Genomic DNA, 18,100 nt, shown 5'->3' with positions numbered 1-18,100 from the left:
GATTATTCAGTATTAATGTTATGTTGACCCCTCTTCCCTTCAGGGCAGAAGGAACAGCATTAAAGCATTCCTCTATGCTTTGGTTAAATGGATACATGGGGCAATAGGAAAAGAAGATAAGCCATACAAGTTGAAAGCCACTAGAATTGATTCATAATGGATGACCTGAACTTCTTGGAAGGGGCTTTGTTTGGAAGAAGGTTTACAAAAGTGTCATAGATAGGAAAGGTGTCCCTGGAAGCTTGTCAAAAAGACTTGAGGCTTCTTCAAGCTTAGTCAAGGAATGGAGTGACTGGAATGTGATGTCTATGAAAAACTGTCAACTGACCACCTTGGAAGTTTCCTCACATGACATGAGGTCATGGCAAAAACATGAAAGGAGGATGAAAATATTAAGACTGGGAGTTGAAAAACAGGAGGAAATAGAAATTGAAAATGGGAACCATTTGTCAATTTACAGAGCAGAGTAGGCTTTGGCCCTTCTTATGAGTTGCAGAGAGACAATAGCCTCAAAGTTGAGAAGGACATTAATCAGGCTGTGTTTATTTGATGAAAATGAAGCTATAGAACTCTAGAACACTCCTTCCTTTTAGTCATGTTCTGTGCTCACCAAGTCATTTTCCTATCAATAATTCGAATCCCTGAGTGGCATGCTAATCCAAAAAAAAATGCCTTGAACAAATGACAGGTGCACTATCCCACCAGATTAACAAAGTAGTTCTTGATTTATATGTCTGTATTTTGCAAGTATAATTACTGTGAAGTAGTATCCCAAACCTGACCACTTGTGGGGCACTAAAGAAATGGTTTCTAGGGGCCAGCGCCATGGCTCAATCGGTTAATCCTCCGCCTGTGGCGCCGACATCCCATATGGGCACCAGTTCTGTCCTGGTTGCTCCTCTTCCAGTCCAGCTCTCCTCTGTGGCCCAGGAGGGCAGTGCAGGATGGCTCAGGTGCTTGGGCCCCTGTACCCATGTGAGAGACCAGGAGGAAGCACCTGGCTCCTGGCTTCGAATCAGCACAGCACCAGCCGTAGCAGCCATTTAGGGGTGAACCAATGGAAGAAGACCTCTCTCTCTCTCTCTCTCTCTCTCTCACACACACACACACACACACACTGTCTAACTCTGCCTGTCAAATAAAAAAAGAGAAACAAATGGTTTCTAGAACTGCGAAGCTGAGGATCTGACCCTGAACCTATGAGTAACTTTGAATCAGCCTGCCTGGTGACCTTTGCTAACTTTGGCATATTAACCCTTCTCATTGTTATTTCTTAGCTTTCTCAGGGCCTATAGGACAGTTTTACTTCTACTAAAAAATGAATATGCAAAAATCAAGGAAATGGGAGGCAAATAATATGGCAGAGAGGCAAAAGACTTTAGTGTTGTAAAACCTGAACTTGGTCAAGATTCCCAAGCTCCTGCCCTCCATTTCTTCATTTGAAAATAGGGTTAATAATACCCATTTTGGAAAGGTTTCTTGTGAGATTATTCAAAAGTATCTAGCAAATGGAGGGTGTTCAATAAGATAAAAATTCCATTAGTACAATACCAGGCTGAATTGTGTGTGTGTGTGTGTGTGTGTGTGTGTTATTTAAAAGACAAAGAGACAGATGGAAACAGACAGAAAGACATTTCATATCTCCTGGTTCACTCCCCAAATGCCTGAGACAGTCGGGGCTAAAACAGGCCAGAGTCAGAAACTAGGGAGCCAATCTGTTTCTCCCACATGAGTGGCAGGGACCTAACCACTGGAGCCGTTTACTGGCTGCCTCCCAAGGTGTGCATTAGCACGCAGCTGGAATCGGAAGTGGAGCTGTAACTTGAACTCAGACATTCTGATATGGGATGTGAGTGTACCGAGCTGAATATTTCAAAACATTTTTTTTCTATTCATTTTCATTTGTATTTAAAAGGCAGAGACAGAGAGATCTTGCATCTGCTGGTTCACTCCCAGATGCCCACAACAGCCAGGGCTGGGCCCAGTTGAAGCCAGGAGCCCAGAACACCATCTGGGCCTCCACATGGGTGGCAGGGGTCCAAGTACTTGAATCATCACTGCTACCTTCCAGGACGCACATTCACAAAAAGCTGGAAAAGAAGAGGAGGTGGGACTCGAATCCAGGCACTGCGGTACAAGACGAGGGCATTCCAAGTGGTGACTTAACAGCTTGAATGGACTAAGACAACCTGAAAGAATGATCCCTACACTCATCATGACAGGGTATTATGAATTCATCATTTGAACTCCAAGAATGATGCAACTCCAAATAAAGACTGCTCCTTAGAGAGATCCCAGAATATCTAATTTCATGATTTTTCATGGATTAAATAGCAAATCAATATAAAACTGCATTTGATCAAAATAATAATAAATATTATTGATAACACAAAGCTGGAAAAGGTGTTGTTAAGTGTATTTAACAATCTTTTTCAGTGAGAAGACTGCAAAAGTTGACCTGATAAATTAGACCAGGTAAAATGTATCAATAAAACAATATGGAAAATGGATAAAAACACAGTAAGCAAAATATGTCATTAACCGCAAACTGAATAGGGAATGAACTTTGGAAAAAATGCATAGAACTATTAAATATGACTCAGGCAAATTGGACTGTGTAGAAATAATGGCCAATCCAATAAAACTACGCATATACAAAATAAATTCCCTTATAACCTTGACAAAGAACTAAATTGATTCTGATAAAACTAACTTTAGTGAATTAAAAATAAAAAGAGAAAAACTTTAAGTATTTTAACGTCAATGTATAGAGAAAATGATACAAGAAATAAATGGGATTAGTAGCATTCTCTCTGGAAAATACATTAATGAAGAAAATTTATCATGGTGGTTATAATTAAGAATAATTAAAGCAAGATGGATTAAACAGTGTGAGCTCTGGAGACAGACTACCTGGCCTTGCATTCCAACTCTAACACTTACTTTTGTGCATTTAATCTTTAGCTGCTATCCTAACCTCTCTGTACTTCCAAAAACCACATCTGTAGAATAGGGATAAAAATATTACCAGGTTCTTGGGAGGAGTAAATGAGAGAGAGTATATAAAGCACTGAGACAAGCTCCTGGTACATAACCAGGGGCTTTGGAAAGTTCATGGAAAATGTAATTAAAAGACAAGTTTATTTTGGTGCCAAAAAGATTGAAAGCCATGCATAGTTTTTTCACAATATGCATTTTCCAATGACTTTTGGAAGACCGTTTGTCCTGACTGCTATATAAACATTAGCTACATACAAATCTTTCCTTTCCTATTGATTAATTCCAGGGCCCTGTATTGCTTCACACTGAGTAACAACAAGGCATGATTGAACCATTATCATATGTCTCTGCTTGGAAGAACTAGTGTGTTATCAATGGCCCAAACCCTGGGTTTGATAAGCGAGTTTCAGGTTGTTTCAATTGTCAAAACTAAATTGTTTTATAATGATTACAGAAAAATAAGTTGGTAGTGTTATAAGAGAATTTTCTTAATGGCTTAACTGCAGACTGCTTTGTTTTTGTTGCTGGGAAGGCGGGTGGGTTGTGTTTATAAGAAGGACTTGATTGTCAGCAAAAATATATGTAATGTAGGTATATATGTGAAGGCATTACAAAAAGTTCATGGAAATGTGAATTATGAAAAAACTATGCATGGATTTCAAAAATTCTTGTGGCAAAATAAGCTTATTTTTAATTCCATTTTTCTGTGAACTTTTAATATTTACTTATTTATTTTCATTTTTACTTGCAAAGCAAAAAGAGGTAAAGAGAGAGAGATTTTCCATCTACTAGTTCACTCCCCAAATGTCTGTCACAGCCAGGGTTGGGCCAGGCCCAAGTCAGGAACACACAACTCCATCCAGGTGTCCCACCTGAGTGGCAGGGACTCAGGTACTTAAGTCATCATCTGTCACCTCTCGCGGTGTGCTATAGCAGGATGCTGGATTGGAAGCAAAGCAGCTAGAACTCGAATTAGGCACTCCAATATGGGCTATGAGCAGCTCAAGTGATGACAACTGCTGAGCCATATGCCTGCCCCTTCTGTGAATTTTTTGAACTACCTTCAAATATTCAGGCTATAGAGTTGCCTTTTGGTTCAAAGATGTTGATTGGGAGTGCCTTCCTGCTAGGTATTTCTGTTCTGTATTCTACTCCGATTGATCCCTTTGGTTCTAGATAGAAAGTTGGTGTCTCACATGATGAACCTGGAAGGCATAACAGTGAAAGAAATAAGCTAGACACTGCAAGACAAATACTGCATGATCTCACTCATATATGGAATCTAAGAATATTGTATTAATAGAATTAAAGAGTACAGTAGTGTTTATTACCAGAGGCCTGGGGTGATCAGGCAGATAGGGGTCCAAAACATGCTGTTCAAAGGATATGCGTTTTCCATTTAGGAGGAATAAGTTCAAGAGTTCTGCTACACAGCCTGGTGACTACAGTTAATAGTACACGGTATTCTTGACAAACACTGAGAGAGTGGACGTAAAGTGTTCTCTCCACAAAAATGATAACAATGTGAGATAACGCTCATGTGATTAGCTAGACTTAGTCATTCCACAAAGTATATATACTTCAAAGCATCAGGCTGTATGTGGTAAATACATATAATTTTACCTGTCAATGAAAGAAAACGAAAGCATTTGTCTCCCTCAGTAATCCATCCTGGTGTTTACAATTCACCATGTAGAGATGTTCAACCCTGGACATGGGAGGAAAATCAGAAAATAAATGGCCTGGGGAATAGCTTCCCTTCACCACACGATTTCGTTTGGTGATCCCATCAGACAGATGTCCAGATTTTTCCATTTCCCCAACCCAGAACTAATTTTTACCCCTCATATGCCTGTCACTCTCCTTTCCCCCCTTTCTTTTACCTCTTTTTTTTGAAAAAAGATTTATCTATTGTTTGAGAGGAAGAGTTAGAGAGAGAGAGGGGAAGACACAGAGAGAGGTTTTCCACCTGCTGGTTGACTTCCCAAATGGCTGCAACATCCAGAACTGGACCTATCAGAAGCCAGGAGCCTGGAGCTTCCTTTGGGTCTCCCACATGGGTGCAGGGGCCCAAAGACGTGGGCCATCCTCTGCTGCTTTCCCAGGCCATAGCAGAGAGCTGGGTCAGAAGTGGAGCGGCCGGGACTAGAACCAGTGCCCATATGTGATGATAGCACCACAAGAGGAAGCTTAACCTACTAAGCCACAGTGCTGGCCCCATTCTTTTGCTTTTATATATTTATTTCCTAAAGATTTATTTATTTATTTGAAAGGTAGAGTGACAGAGACAGAGAGGAGAGACACACAGAAAGAGAGCTCCCACCACTGTTCACTTCCCAAATTCCTGTAAAAGCCAGGGTCTGGGCCAGGTCACAGCCAGGAGCCAAGAACTCCATTCACATCTCCCAACTGAGGGGCAGGGACTCAAGTACTTGGGCCATCATTCACTGTCTTCTCGGGCACATTAACAGAAAGCTGGATCAGAAGCATGAAGTAACCAGGACTCAAATCAGTGCTCCGATTAGGGATGCGTGTGTCACAGAAGCGGCATCTTAACCCACTGAACCATAGTGCATGACCACTTTCCTTCTTTTTTTTTTTTTTAATTTATTTAAAAGGCAAAGAAACAGTGAGACAGAGATCTGCCACTCACTGGTTCACTCTCCAAATGCTCACAACGGCCAGGGCTGGACCAGGCGAAAACCAGGAGAAGCAAGAGCTGGGAATTCGATCCAGGTCTCGCATAGGGGTTGCAGTGATCCAACCACTTGAGCCTTCACCACCGCCTCCCAGGGAGCACTTTGATGGGAAGCTGAAATTGGGAGCGGATCCAGGACTGACACCCAGGCACTCAGACATGAGACACAGATGGCCCAAGCAGCATCCTAACTACTGTGCCAAATGACTGCCCCCTTCCCTTTCCCACTTTACTGCCCAGTTTTCAAGGACCTTTTCATTTATCATCTCCTTCCTCTAGTAATCAAGACATTCTCTTCTCTGAATTTGCAATGTATTCTTTCCATGACTTTAAACTTCATTATTTGTATTACTCTCTGTGGCATCTGTTCTTTTATTCCAATGTTCTCAATCACAGCTGCCCACTAGAATTATCCTAGGTAGCTTTAAAGATGCTGATGCATAGATCCCAACCCAGAAATTCTTATTTACTTGATCTTAGATGCAACTTGGAGATCTGGATTTTTGAAAGCTCCCCAGGGGGCCAGCACTGTGATTTAGCAGGTAAAGCTGCCCCCTGCAGTGCCGGCATCCCCTGTGGGCACTCCGTATTGTGGCTGCTCCGCTTCCAATCCAGTTCTCTGCTATGGCCTGGGAAAGCAGTGGAAGATGGCCCAAATGCTCCAGCCCCTGCACCCACGTGGGAGACCAGGAATAAGCTCCTGGCTCCAGGCTTCAAATCAAAGCAGCTGTAGCCATTACGGCCATTTGGGGAGTGAACCAGTGGATGGAAGATCTCTCTCTCTCTCCCTCCCTCCCTCCCTCTCTCTCTCTCTCTCTCTCTCTGCCTCTGCCTCTGCCTCTCTGTAACTCTGCCTTTCAAATAAATAAATGAATCTTAAAAAAAAAAAAGCTCCATAGGAGATATTAATAGTCAGACAGGGTTGAGATCTCCCATTTCTTTCTTTCTATTTATTTATTTATTTATTTTTTGACAGGCAGAGTTAGAGAGAGAGAGAGAGAGACAGAGAGAAAGGTCTTCCTTTGCCGTTGGTTCACCCCACAATGGTCACTGTGGCCGGCACGCTGCGCTGATCCGAAGCCAGGAGCCAGGTGCTTCTCCTGGTCTCCCATGCAGGTGTAGGGCCCAAGGACTTGGGCCATCCTCCACTGCACTCCCAGGTCACAGCAGAGAGCTGGCCTGGAAGAGGGGCAACCGGGACAGAATCCGGAGCCCCGACCGGGACTAGAACCCGGTGTGCCGGCGCCGCTAGGCGGAGGATTAGCCTAGTGAGCCACGTTGGCGAGATCTCCCATTTCAGTCCATCATGAATGTAAGCTGGTTTATAATAGAAAATGTTTTGCATAAAAGCCCTTAGACTTACTCAGATGCTAGCATACCTGGGAATTATGGTGCTCCTTGAAGAACACTATAAAATATGGATGTATTTTACTGAGTTCTAGAAGGGAAGAACAATTTTAGTGGCAAAGGAATGACTCTGGTTTGAGTATACAAAAAAGTGCAGTCCTAAGCACATGTAAACAAGATAAACTCTTGAACTAAACATGATGATTTGGTTCCCAAATTCAGGGGTTTTCCCACCAAAGATACTTAAATCAGGGACAGCTATGACAGTGCACTCACATCCTGGTGACAACAGGATGGCACACTCATTGAATATTTAGTTTCCTGTAAATTTCCTAAAAGATAAACTCACTTTATTTACAAGTCAGCAAAGATGTTGATGGGTCATTTGTAATTAAAAAAGGGGGAGTCCATATGAAGAATACAAAAATAAAACACCATTTAATGAAACAGGTGTTCTCTTGGGAAGAATTGTCGGGGGTTGGGCTGAGGAATGAAACTATTTTTCAAGAATCTTGAGTAATCTGAAAATGACCGACTCAGGTTAATGGCTACCACAGGTAGCTAATAAAAGTACACTATTCCTAAAAAGTACCAAGCCAGAAATTCTACATCAATGAGTCTATGTTTCGCAAAAGAAGCAAAAATAATTGTGATTTTTTTTTTTTGTCTTGGAAGCTGTTGTTGACTTTAGTTTTGTTTTTAACAACAACAATATGCACCCTGGAGAGCAATTATCTGTCTTTTATTTCCTGGTCGCAAATTACCTCTAAGCTTCATCTTTGTTTTGTGGTGCTTATTTCTGTTTTTTAGTCATGGATGCAAATGTTGGAGCAGGGCTGTGAAAGTAATATATCACAATAAGAGTGCAAAGCATTGCTATACATGTAGCCAATGTCTAATTTAAGCTGTTAAACTTTATACAAGCAAATTATTTGCCCTTTCTAGGTCCACTAAAAATCACTTTCTCCAAAGCAGTTTTAGAGAAGCATTGTAACTAAATTAGATTCTGCTGAATTAGTAAGCTTATACTCCCCCAAAGGGTATTTAGTATCTCAGCACATCTGTAATTTCTAAATTACTGCTCTTATAAACAAAGACAGAGATAACTGGAGGCTACAATTTAATAGCTCTCAAGACAGTTTTCTATTGCAGTTTATCACTGGATAATATCTTTATGGGGATTCTTTACATCACGTAACTTGATACAGAAATAAAAAGGTGACAGTGGCAGAAGGTAGTAGCAAAGTCTCTGGCTTGTGTAACAGGAATCCTAGGGTCCATCCTTCTAGTGAGGACCCTGACCTTGAAATCTAACCTCAGAAAAGCTGGATCATTGGTCTTGTCAATCCAAAGTCTTTTGTAAATTAATACCCACCAGGCTTCATGAGTGTGAAACAGAAGATGACTTTTTGACTGAGAGTAGGTTCCTGTGATGACGAAATTAAGACCCTTAAACAAAGGAATGGGACAACAATTGCCCTCATGGTAAGGAGCACAGAGAGCAGTGTCAAAAATGAGTGAAGGAGAAACGTTCCAAAGTAAAGTAAGCCTGAAGGGCCTATGGACTGCCCAGATGTTAGTTTTCCATTGGCAGGGAGAAATATTTCTGGTAAGATCCAGGTGGCTATCAATCAAATGTCTATAGTAGATGCTGGTAAACTTTCGCTGTAAATGGCTAAAGAGTAAGTATTTTGGGCTTTGTGCCCCAAGAAGTGATGTTGAAGCTATTATATAAGGGTTTATACAACAACAGAGAGAGTAAATCTCTATATATTTAGTGTTGACTAATAGTGATTGAGGGCAGATCTTCTCAGCCAGAGGGTGGGAAGGAGAGAGGGGGAGAGAAGGAGGGAGGAAGGGAATTTCATCATGTTCTTAGAATTCTGTCTACAAATGACATTGAACTTGTTAAAAACTAATTACAAATTAAAACAATTTTTTTTTAAATAATTTTTAAAAAAACTTCTATCTCAGCTCTGAGCTTAAAAAAAAAAAAATTTCCACTGCCAAGTCATTGAACTTCAATGTTGCAGGGCAAGTCAGACACTCATTTTCTGTTTTTGACAAGAATTCATGGCCGGCGCCCTGGCTCACTAGGCTAATCCTCCGCCTTGCGGCACCAGCACACCGGGTTCTAGTCCCGGTCGGCACACCAGATTCTGTCCCGGTTGCCCCTCTTCCAGGCCAGCTCTCTGCTGTGGCCAGGGAGTGCAGTGGAGGATGGCCCAAGTGCTTGGGCCCTGCACCCCATGGGAGACCAGGAAAAGCACCTGGCTCCTGCCTTTGGATCAGCGCGGTGCGCCGGCCATAGCGCGCCGGCCGCAGCGGCCATTGGAGGGTGAACCAACGGCAAAGGAAGACCTTTCTCTCTGTCTCTCTCTCTCACTGTCCACTCTGCCTGTCAAAAAATTTAAAAAAAAAAAAAAGAATTCACAGAAATATCATTGGCCAAGTCGAGAACAGCATATGAAACTTACCACTGACACTACTGGTTCAATAACACATAATAGATGTGAATATGTTATGCCAAGTACCTTTTGCTAAATAATGCAGTGAATAACAATAGTCTTTAAACACCTTACATTGTTAAATGTTTTGTTCATATCTTAGCAAATTCTACATCAGGTTGCTCTGAACTAATATTTTCTCAAATCCTTTGACAATATTCTCTCCTATTCATATTCATATTCAATCACTTCTCCTTTGGTATCACCTCCTCAAATAACCAACAACTGAGCAGTACTGATAACATCTGTCAACTCATTAAGAACCAAGGGAATCCACTCAAAATCATTATTTTTTTTTTCCACAAGACAAGCAATATACAGCTTTATTAAAGATTCTGTTCATAAGCAATCATGGCATCCCAGGCAGGACCTGGGCAGAAAATCACTAATAGTATACAGCAATTTTCAAACCCCCTTCTTCAATAGACTAGCAAAATCAGAAAGCCACTATGAAACCCAGTGAAGTTGTCATCTGATGCTCTCAACAAGGAAAGCTTAGAGTGAGGGTTGACATTTCACAGTTAGCATGCTTACCAATTTTGTACATGCTGACTCTGACCTTCAGGAAATTGAATGAAAATGAAAGAATGATCAATCTTGAAGATCGCTCTTGTGAGGGATGCCATCTCAGTGGTGTCACTGTGAAGTCCAAATTGCTGTCATGCTGGTAACAAATTTTGGGGGGTCAGGTCCCAAAAGGTCTTTGGGTATAAGAGGGTTAAGTCTATGTGGAAGGTGGACAGGGATGAGGAAGAGGATGTAAAACTGAATTGAATCTTTCACACACACTACAAGGTGTCTGTGCCATGGTGGCCGTGTGGATGTGTCAAAGGCAGGAAATCCCTCCTGGGAGCCAAGAGGAAGTCTCTCAAAAATAGCCGGGAAGGTGTTTTCCCCTACATCAATCCAGCTTTGGAGACATTGTGTTAGCATCCTATGCCCCTTCCCCTCAAATGAAGAAGTATTCTGTGTGCTAACAACATAGCTTTAAAAAGCCAGAGATCCTAATTTTTATAAACGTTGATGAAGAAAAAAACAGTATTTAAAACTGTACAGTTGCCAGAAGTACACAGTTACCAAAAATGCACATACTTCTCTTGGCATCTCCAGCACCTGTAGCTATCTGTGCCCGGTCTCCATTCTCTACAGGGTTATTCCCATCCTTGTCAGTGCCAGCTTGTCCTTTTGGGTACCTTCTCTCTCTCTTTTTTTTACAGGGGCCTTTTAAGGCTTGGAGTCTGGCTTTGGAGAGTAAGTTTAGCAGACAACCTTATGGATTTTCTCTGTGGCTTGTCGCTTATCTTGGCTTCACCTCCTTTAGCATCCTCTTCAGCCTTTCTCTTAGGTGTGGCGATGGTGGCCGCTGTAGGCACTGGGTTCAGGGATGCAGCAGCATACAGGCTTTGGTCCATGCAGGGGTGGCACTCACCTCTTCTTCCTATTCAGTGTTTTTTTTTTTAATTTACTATGAATATCCACTCCCAAATACCCGCAATAGCTGGGGCATGGTCAGGTAGAAGCCAGGAGTCCGGAACTCAATCTGGTTCTCCCAAGTGGAGGGCAGGGACTGAACTAGTTGTGCATCTTCTGCTACATCCCAGGGTGTGTATTAGCAGGAAGATGGGATCTGGCATAGAGCCAGGACTTGAACCTAGGCACTCTGATATGGGATGTGGTTGTCCCATGTAGTTGCGTAACTGCTATGCCAAATGCTTGCATGTTCCTTTTCTTGACACCTCATGCAATCTTTGCCCTGGCAACCTGAGGAAATAATGGAAACACGGGAGGGGATCAGAAGCCATTGTTAACTCCAGGTTCTCGCTTCTGTAGCAGCTATCTCCTGCTGTTAAATATCTCTGAAATCTCTTCCAGTTCTTTAACCAGAATGGTACAGAAATGGGGTCTTGTTTAAGAAATGAAAGTGAGGCTGGTGTAGCAGCATAGCAGGTAAAGCCACTGCTTGCAATGCTGGCATCCCTTATGGGTGCTGGTTCATGTCCCAGCTGCTCCACTTCTGATTCAGCTCCCTGCCAATAGCCTGGGAAAAGCAGCAGAAGATGGCTCAAGTGCTTGGGCCCCTGCCACCCACGTGCAAGCCTTGGATGAAGCTCCCAACACCTGGCTTTTGTTTGGCCCAGTGCTAGCCATTGTAGCCATCTGGGGAGTGAACCAGAGGATGAACAATCTCACTCTCTTTGTCTTGCCCCCTCTGTCTGTAACTCTTTCACATATATAAATAAATCTTTTAAAGAAATGAATGTAAACCTCAGCGATCATTCAGAAAAATCATCATTATGTGTGACAGCCTTGTCATAAACGACAAACACATTCTTATAGCTTTTAAAAAATTATCTTAATACTTCATCTGTGACTACTAAGATAAAGCAGTTCAGAAAGTGTCAGAGAGGAGTCTGACACATCAGTTAAGACACCACTTAGGACACCAGCATCTCAGATTGGAGTGCCTCAGTTCAAGTCCCAATTCTACTTTCTGATTCTAGCATCCTGCTAATGCACACACTGGGAGGCAGCAGATGATGGCTCAAGTACTTGGGTCCCTTCCAACCAAATTGATACCCTGCAGTGAATTCAGGGCTCCTGGCTTCATCCCGGTCCAGCTCAGCTGGCATTTGGGGAGTGAGGCAGTGGATGGAAGATCTCTCTCTCTCTCTCTCTCTCTCTGTCTTTTGTCTCTCTCCCCTTTTGTGTTTCTCTTTCAAATGAAAAAATGGAATCATAGGCAGAGCTTCCTCCTTCCAGCTATTAACCAGTTGTTAACTTCCTTCTTTCCGAAAAAGGAAGATGGTTCCGCACTCTTGGCCTCTAGGATGTGTGTGGGAGAGCCTTTGTTAATGTGGCTGCTCCAGCAGCTGTCTCCTCTGTTTTCCAGTTTGCAGCTGTCCTGAGATCTATTTGAATCTCAGCCTCAGAACTTGCCTTTGTCTCTGGCCCAAGGAAGCTCTAGTTACAATAAAAAAGTTCACTCACATTGTTCAAATTAAAAACATTGCAGCAGGCATTGTGGTATAGCAGGTTAAGCTATGGCGGGGGTGGGGAGTGTTGGGGGGTGGGGAGCCCTCATCCCATACTGAAGCGGCAGTTCAAGTCTCTACTGCTCTGCTTCCAATCCAGCTCTCTTCTAGTGGCCTGGAAAAGCAGATGATGGCCCAAGAAATTGGGCCTCTGCTATCCACATGGGAGACCCAGATGGAGTGCCTAGGTCCTGGCTTTGGCCTGGCCCAGCTCCAGGTGTTGGAAGATATCTCTCTCTCTTTTAAACAATCTCTCCCTCTCTCCCCTCTCTCACTTTCAAATAAATAAATAAATAAATAAATAAATAAATCTTTTCAAAAAGAGAGTATTATGCCCAGGTCAGCATTTTCAAAGTGAATCCCTTTGCCTATGTTGTGCTTTTGCTTTTGTTTATTTCTGAGGTTGGATATCCTGTTAGCCCATGTTTGCTTAGAAATTTCCCTAGGATGATTTGATTGTCATAATGCTTTTGTCCAAGAAAAAAGAAATTAAAAGCCCATCAAGTCCCTTTGTACATTCATTGCCATGTTATAGTTAGGGTTTGAATAATAGCTCTCAGTTCTAAAATGTGATTGGTTACACAGCACTTACGCCTAGGAAGGCACTTCAAAAATTTCATGGAGAAACGGAATAAAAAAATAATGTGTACTTTCCATTAACTTTTGAAAGACCCCTTATAATTTTTTTATTTAACACAAGAAACACTGTGAAGTCAACAGAGTAAAAGTCATATCCCCACTTGACTTAGGATGCAACCAGAGCTCAGAGAGGTTTAGCAACCTGCCTAAATTAGTAGTTTGGCTGGGACTAGAACCTACTACAAAATTAACAGCTTTTTACAGAACATTGCATCATCAACCTTCTCTCAGAGAGGCAGATGTTGTGTATGATAGGGCAGCTGGGAGGCAATAGGAGTGGTTAAAACCATGAAACACTTATTACTCACTTGGCTGCCTTGGGGCCAGTGTTGTGTCATAGTAGGAGAGGCCTCTGCCTGTGGCACCAGCATCCCATATGGGCACCGGTTCGAGTCCTGGCTGCTCCACTTCCAATGCAGCTCTCTGCTTGTGGCCTGGGAAAGCAGTAGAGGATATTCCAAGTCCTTGGGCCCTTTCACCCATGTGGGAGACCTGGTAGAGGCTCCTGGCTTCAGATCAGCTCAGCTCTGGCCATTGCACCCAATTGGGGAGTGGACCAGAGAATGGAAGACCTTTCTCTGTCTCTTGCTCTGTCTATAACTCTACCTCTGAAATAAATAATCTTAAAAAAAAAAAAAGAACTGCTGCCTTGAGCCCTTTGAACAATTGCCTCATTGTCACCAGCACCAGGGAGTCCCTCTGGATTGCGGTTGCTCAGTGCCTGCCCGACAGCTCCTTTGTGCAAGCTCCCATCCATGTGAGTCCCAATGACTAGGGTTGAGATAGCACCAGCTAGTGGGGAACAGCACTCTTAGGAGCTGGACTGACACCTCAGTGAGCAAATGTGCATTTCTCACCTAAGGTCACCGCTGGCCAGCATGCCCCCTTGAGTGCCTTCCTTTAGCCATTGAGGAGAATTTCAATCTTTCTCATGTATCAGATTGCTTCTTAAGCATTTTTATTCATTCATTCATTCACTCATTTGAGAAGCAGCAAGAGAGATAGGCAGAGACAGACCTCCCCGTTCTGGTTCAGCGAATCTGCTGGATCACTCCTCAAATGCCTCCGGCCTGGGTCAGGCCGAAGCTGGGAGCCCGAATTTCAGTCCAGGTCTCCCACACAGGTCACGGCAGCCCAATTACTGGAGCCATCACCTGCTGCTTCTTAGGGTCTGCATTAACAGGAAGCTGCAGCCAGGACTCAGAGCTGGGGACCAAACCCCGGAAACTCCGATGTTCAAGCTGGGCATCCGACCACTAAGGCCAACACCCACCCTTTCTGAAGTAATTTAGTTATCAGCCAGATGTATAATCAGGCGAGACAGCAGCTAAGCAGACTTAGATCGCGATTACTTCTCTCGTCACAGTGGATGCTGCCTGGTTCCTCAGCCTCCCGAGTCCTCCCCACACAGGCTGCTAGAGACCCTCCGCAGCAGAGTGCTCTCTGACCAGGTCTCTTCAGGCTGTTCCTCCCTCCCTTGTCCCATGCCCACCTAGCTAAGCTGTCAGGGCCTGACTTTTGAAAGTGTCAGTAGCTGGTGAGGATTACTTACCACGCTTAAATATATAAGGTCTTAGAGGGATCTTTACTGGTGTCCTTTCAAGTCCTGAGGGGGAGGGGTAGAATGGGAAATTTTGTTGTCATTGCTCGAGTGCTGGCTGTCCTGCTCTCAAGCCATATCATTTAATGAACAGCTACAAAGAAGGTGGCTTTTTTGATTGTTCAGTGTTTCCAGTGAATATTGAAACATTTCTGAGATACGTTCTTAATGTCTGATCACATCCTATTCTACAGGGAAATAAGGAGTCACATAATGCAAGAAATATGTTTGGAAAGAGGGTATTTCTTTTCCAAAGGCATAGCTCTTTAGCTGTACATAAATGTCATATAATGTGATTAACAGCACAGGCCTTCAATTTCTTTTTACAAATGATAAGAAAAGAAAAGAAGGAGAAACCCATAGATTTAAAAGAGACTTAACAGATGACATATCAACCAAATGCCATTATATGACATGGACATGACTTGGATCATGGTTCAAATATAATGTGAAAAAAATATAAGAAACTTGAGGAAATATGAGCATGGAGTTGACACCAGATTATATTATGAGTAATTTTATAAGTATTATAATTATGGTTTTTTTAATTAAAGTTTTGGTGGCACACAGCCAGGCTCAATCATTTATGTGTTCTCTGCGGCTTTCCTGCCATGAAACAGCAGAGACCACATATATGGCTATGATACAGCAGAGACCACATATATTGACTCCGTGGCCCCTTACAGAAAAAGTTTCCCAACCTTTGGTCTATGGCCTCCATTATAATTATGGTTTTTAAAGAGTCCATTGCTTTTGGAGCTATATATTGAAATCTTTACAATGGGAACATGAAATCTTGTGTGTATATGCACATGTTGGGTGGGGGCTGGGTGGGGTATAACTGAAACAAGATTGGCAACGAGCTCATTATTGTTGAGGCTGGCTGATGGACACATGGGGTGGGGATTCATTATACTAACTTGTCTACTTTTGTTTATGTCCGGACATTTCTTAATAATAACAAAGGTTAAAAATAATACAGCACAAAGTTGAAGTCAGACCTCCTTTAATGTGAATCCAATTCCTAGCTGGATGCTAGCCTTAGAAAAGTCTTCTTTGGTTAAGTGGTGATAATACGAAGACTGAATGAAATAATATATGGAAAGGACTTAGCATGGGAATGGCACATAGTAAACAGTCAAGAAATAGTCAGCTCTTATTATTGACACATTATTCTGTGCAGCTTTCTGAACCTAAACAGTAATTGTGGACACTAGAGAATTCATGCTCTAAGAAGTTCTTACCACTAAAGAGAGAGAGTTTTGCAATATACAGGATGCCTATTGTCACTTTCCAGGTTGGGAGCATGTCTGGGAGTGACAGGTTGCAAAAACAGTGCAAGTGAACATAATGGCGAAGAATCAATCTAGCCTAAGGAATAAGAAGGTCTTGTTTTGCAGCTCTGAGCCTTTAAAAGTATCCTTGAGGCCAAACAGTATCTGATATTTATTTCTTCTGGGCTTCCCTCCTTCCCAATCCCCTGCCCCATAGTGAATGTTGGCTCACCTATTAATTCTCCTCAGGGTTCTTCAGAAATACAGAGCGGAGAAAGGCTGACTGCCACTGAAGCAGGAATACATACATACACATCCATTCCTGACACAGTCCTTATGCCTCACATGGGGCCCAAGAACTCTGTAATAGTACTCACATGAACTCTTTCAACCAATAGTCACTCATGGCTTACTGTGTACCAGCCCTCTGCTAGACACTTAGCGTGCATAATCTCAATAATCTTGTCCAACTCCATTTTAGATATGGGTAGACTGAGGTTTGGAAGAGATTAAGTGGCTTGCCTACGGTTAACACTATTTATAAGTGGCAAAGCTGTTATTCTAAACACAGAGCTATCAGCCTGAGAAACCATGACCTTAACTTCTAAGTCTTTGCTGTAACTTCACACCTGCTATCAGAATTGAATTGGAGGAGGCTGATAATATTTTTCTCTTTCTGTGCCTCTTTAGTATCTCAAAAGTTTCTCCTTAGTGTGGATTATATATGTTGCTAAAGTTGTGATGTGTGGACATAGATAGCAGCTTCAGAGATGTGGGGAGTTCCGTTGGTTTCCATTCCTTTTTCATGAATTTTTGATATACACAGCTGTCAATGCTTCTGAAGACCACATGACCTGGGCAGAGGAGGCAGCTACAGAACAAAGAGGCCCTTCATGTTTAGGTTCAATACTGAGCATACGCTGTACATGAACGTCTAGAATAAGTGAATGGCATGGAATCCGCTGAGCTTGGTTATAAAGAGAGGTGGTTGCCAGACAGGATCCTTGCCAGCCCTGGGCCATTACAGGCTTCCTGAACCCAGCCAATTTACCTGCTTCTCAATAAGATCATTATTTGTCCTTCTATTCTCATCTAAAGCTGTTGTCATTTCCTTTTCTGTCTGGCGACACTGGGAGCTGCCTCCAGGCGGTCTGACCGCACTGGCTCCTAGTGTAACTCCCACTACACCAAGATGAAATATATCTTCTAATTCCCTTTGTTTGGCTTCCCCTTCCTTATTAAGCAGAACATCTTATCTCTTGCATTTCTTGAACTTCAAATATCCAAAAATCTTGGTTGGATCAGCAAGCCACTCAGGGTTGGGGCAAAATGAGACGTGCTGTCCTAGCAGCTCTGGTTTTCTGTTAAGCAGTTGCATTTGGAAGATATATGGAGGCCCAATTCAGAGCCCCTTAAGGCTGCAAAGCCCTCAGAAAATGTAGAATCGATTTTAGATGTGCTGCAACTTGGCTTCTACAGTTCCATTTGTTCATTAATTTATTCGTTCCTTCATTCTTGGATTCCATAAACACTTCTTAATTGCCATCTAGATATCGGTAGATGGACAAGTAAATAGATGGTCCCAATACAATGTGGCTAGTTCTGTTAAGGAGAGGTGGTATCAGATAGTGGTTTACAAAGGACATTTTAAAATTACACAGTCCCGGGGTCGGTGTTGGCCATAGTGGTTAAGATGGCGCTTCGGATGTTTTGTGCCTGGGTATAAGTCGTGGGTAAACTCCTGATTCCAGGTTCCTGCTTTTGTTCACGCTACAAGGCAGCAGGTGGTGGCTCAAATCGTTGAGTCCCTGCGACCCACATGGGAGACCTGGATTGAGTTCTGGGCTCCTGGATTCAGCCTGGCCCAGTCCCAACTGTGGGTATTTGGGAAGTCAACCAGCAGATAGAAGAATTTTGTCTATCTCTTTCAAATAAGTCAACCAAAAAAAAATTGAAAATCACACAGTGTTGGTTTAAACCTCAGTCTCACATATGTGTGGGCC

The 18,100-nt window shown here is 42.7% G+C and overlaps 1 long non-coding RNA gene across 2 annotated transcripts in view; it reads right to left on the bottom strand.

The window, feature by feature from the left end:
• Nucleotides 1-18,100, bottom strand: part of LOC127484884 (uncharacterized) — a 239,703-nt gene that overhangs the window by 48,934 nt on the left and 172,669 nt on the right. For both annotated transcript variants that reach the window (XR_011385375.1, XR_011385374.1), the window contains exon 3: nt 4,624-4,708. This is a non-coding gene — a long non-coding RNA (uncharacterized lncRNA). The remainder of the gene's footprint in view (nt 1-4,623; nt 4,709-18,100) is intronic.

The sequence above is a fragment of the Oryctolagus cuniculus genome, chromosome X (genome assembly GCF_964237555.1).
Source record: "Oryctolagus cuniculus chromosome X, mOryCun1.1, whole genome shotgun sequence".
NCBI classification, from domain to species: domain Eukaryota; kingdom Metazoa; phylum Chordata; class Mammalia; order Lagomorpha; family Leporidae; genus Oryctolagus; species Oryctolagus cuniculus.
The sequence above is the reverse complement of the archived record's forward strand: the minus strand, read 5'-3'. Positions and strand labels throughout refer to the sequence as shown.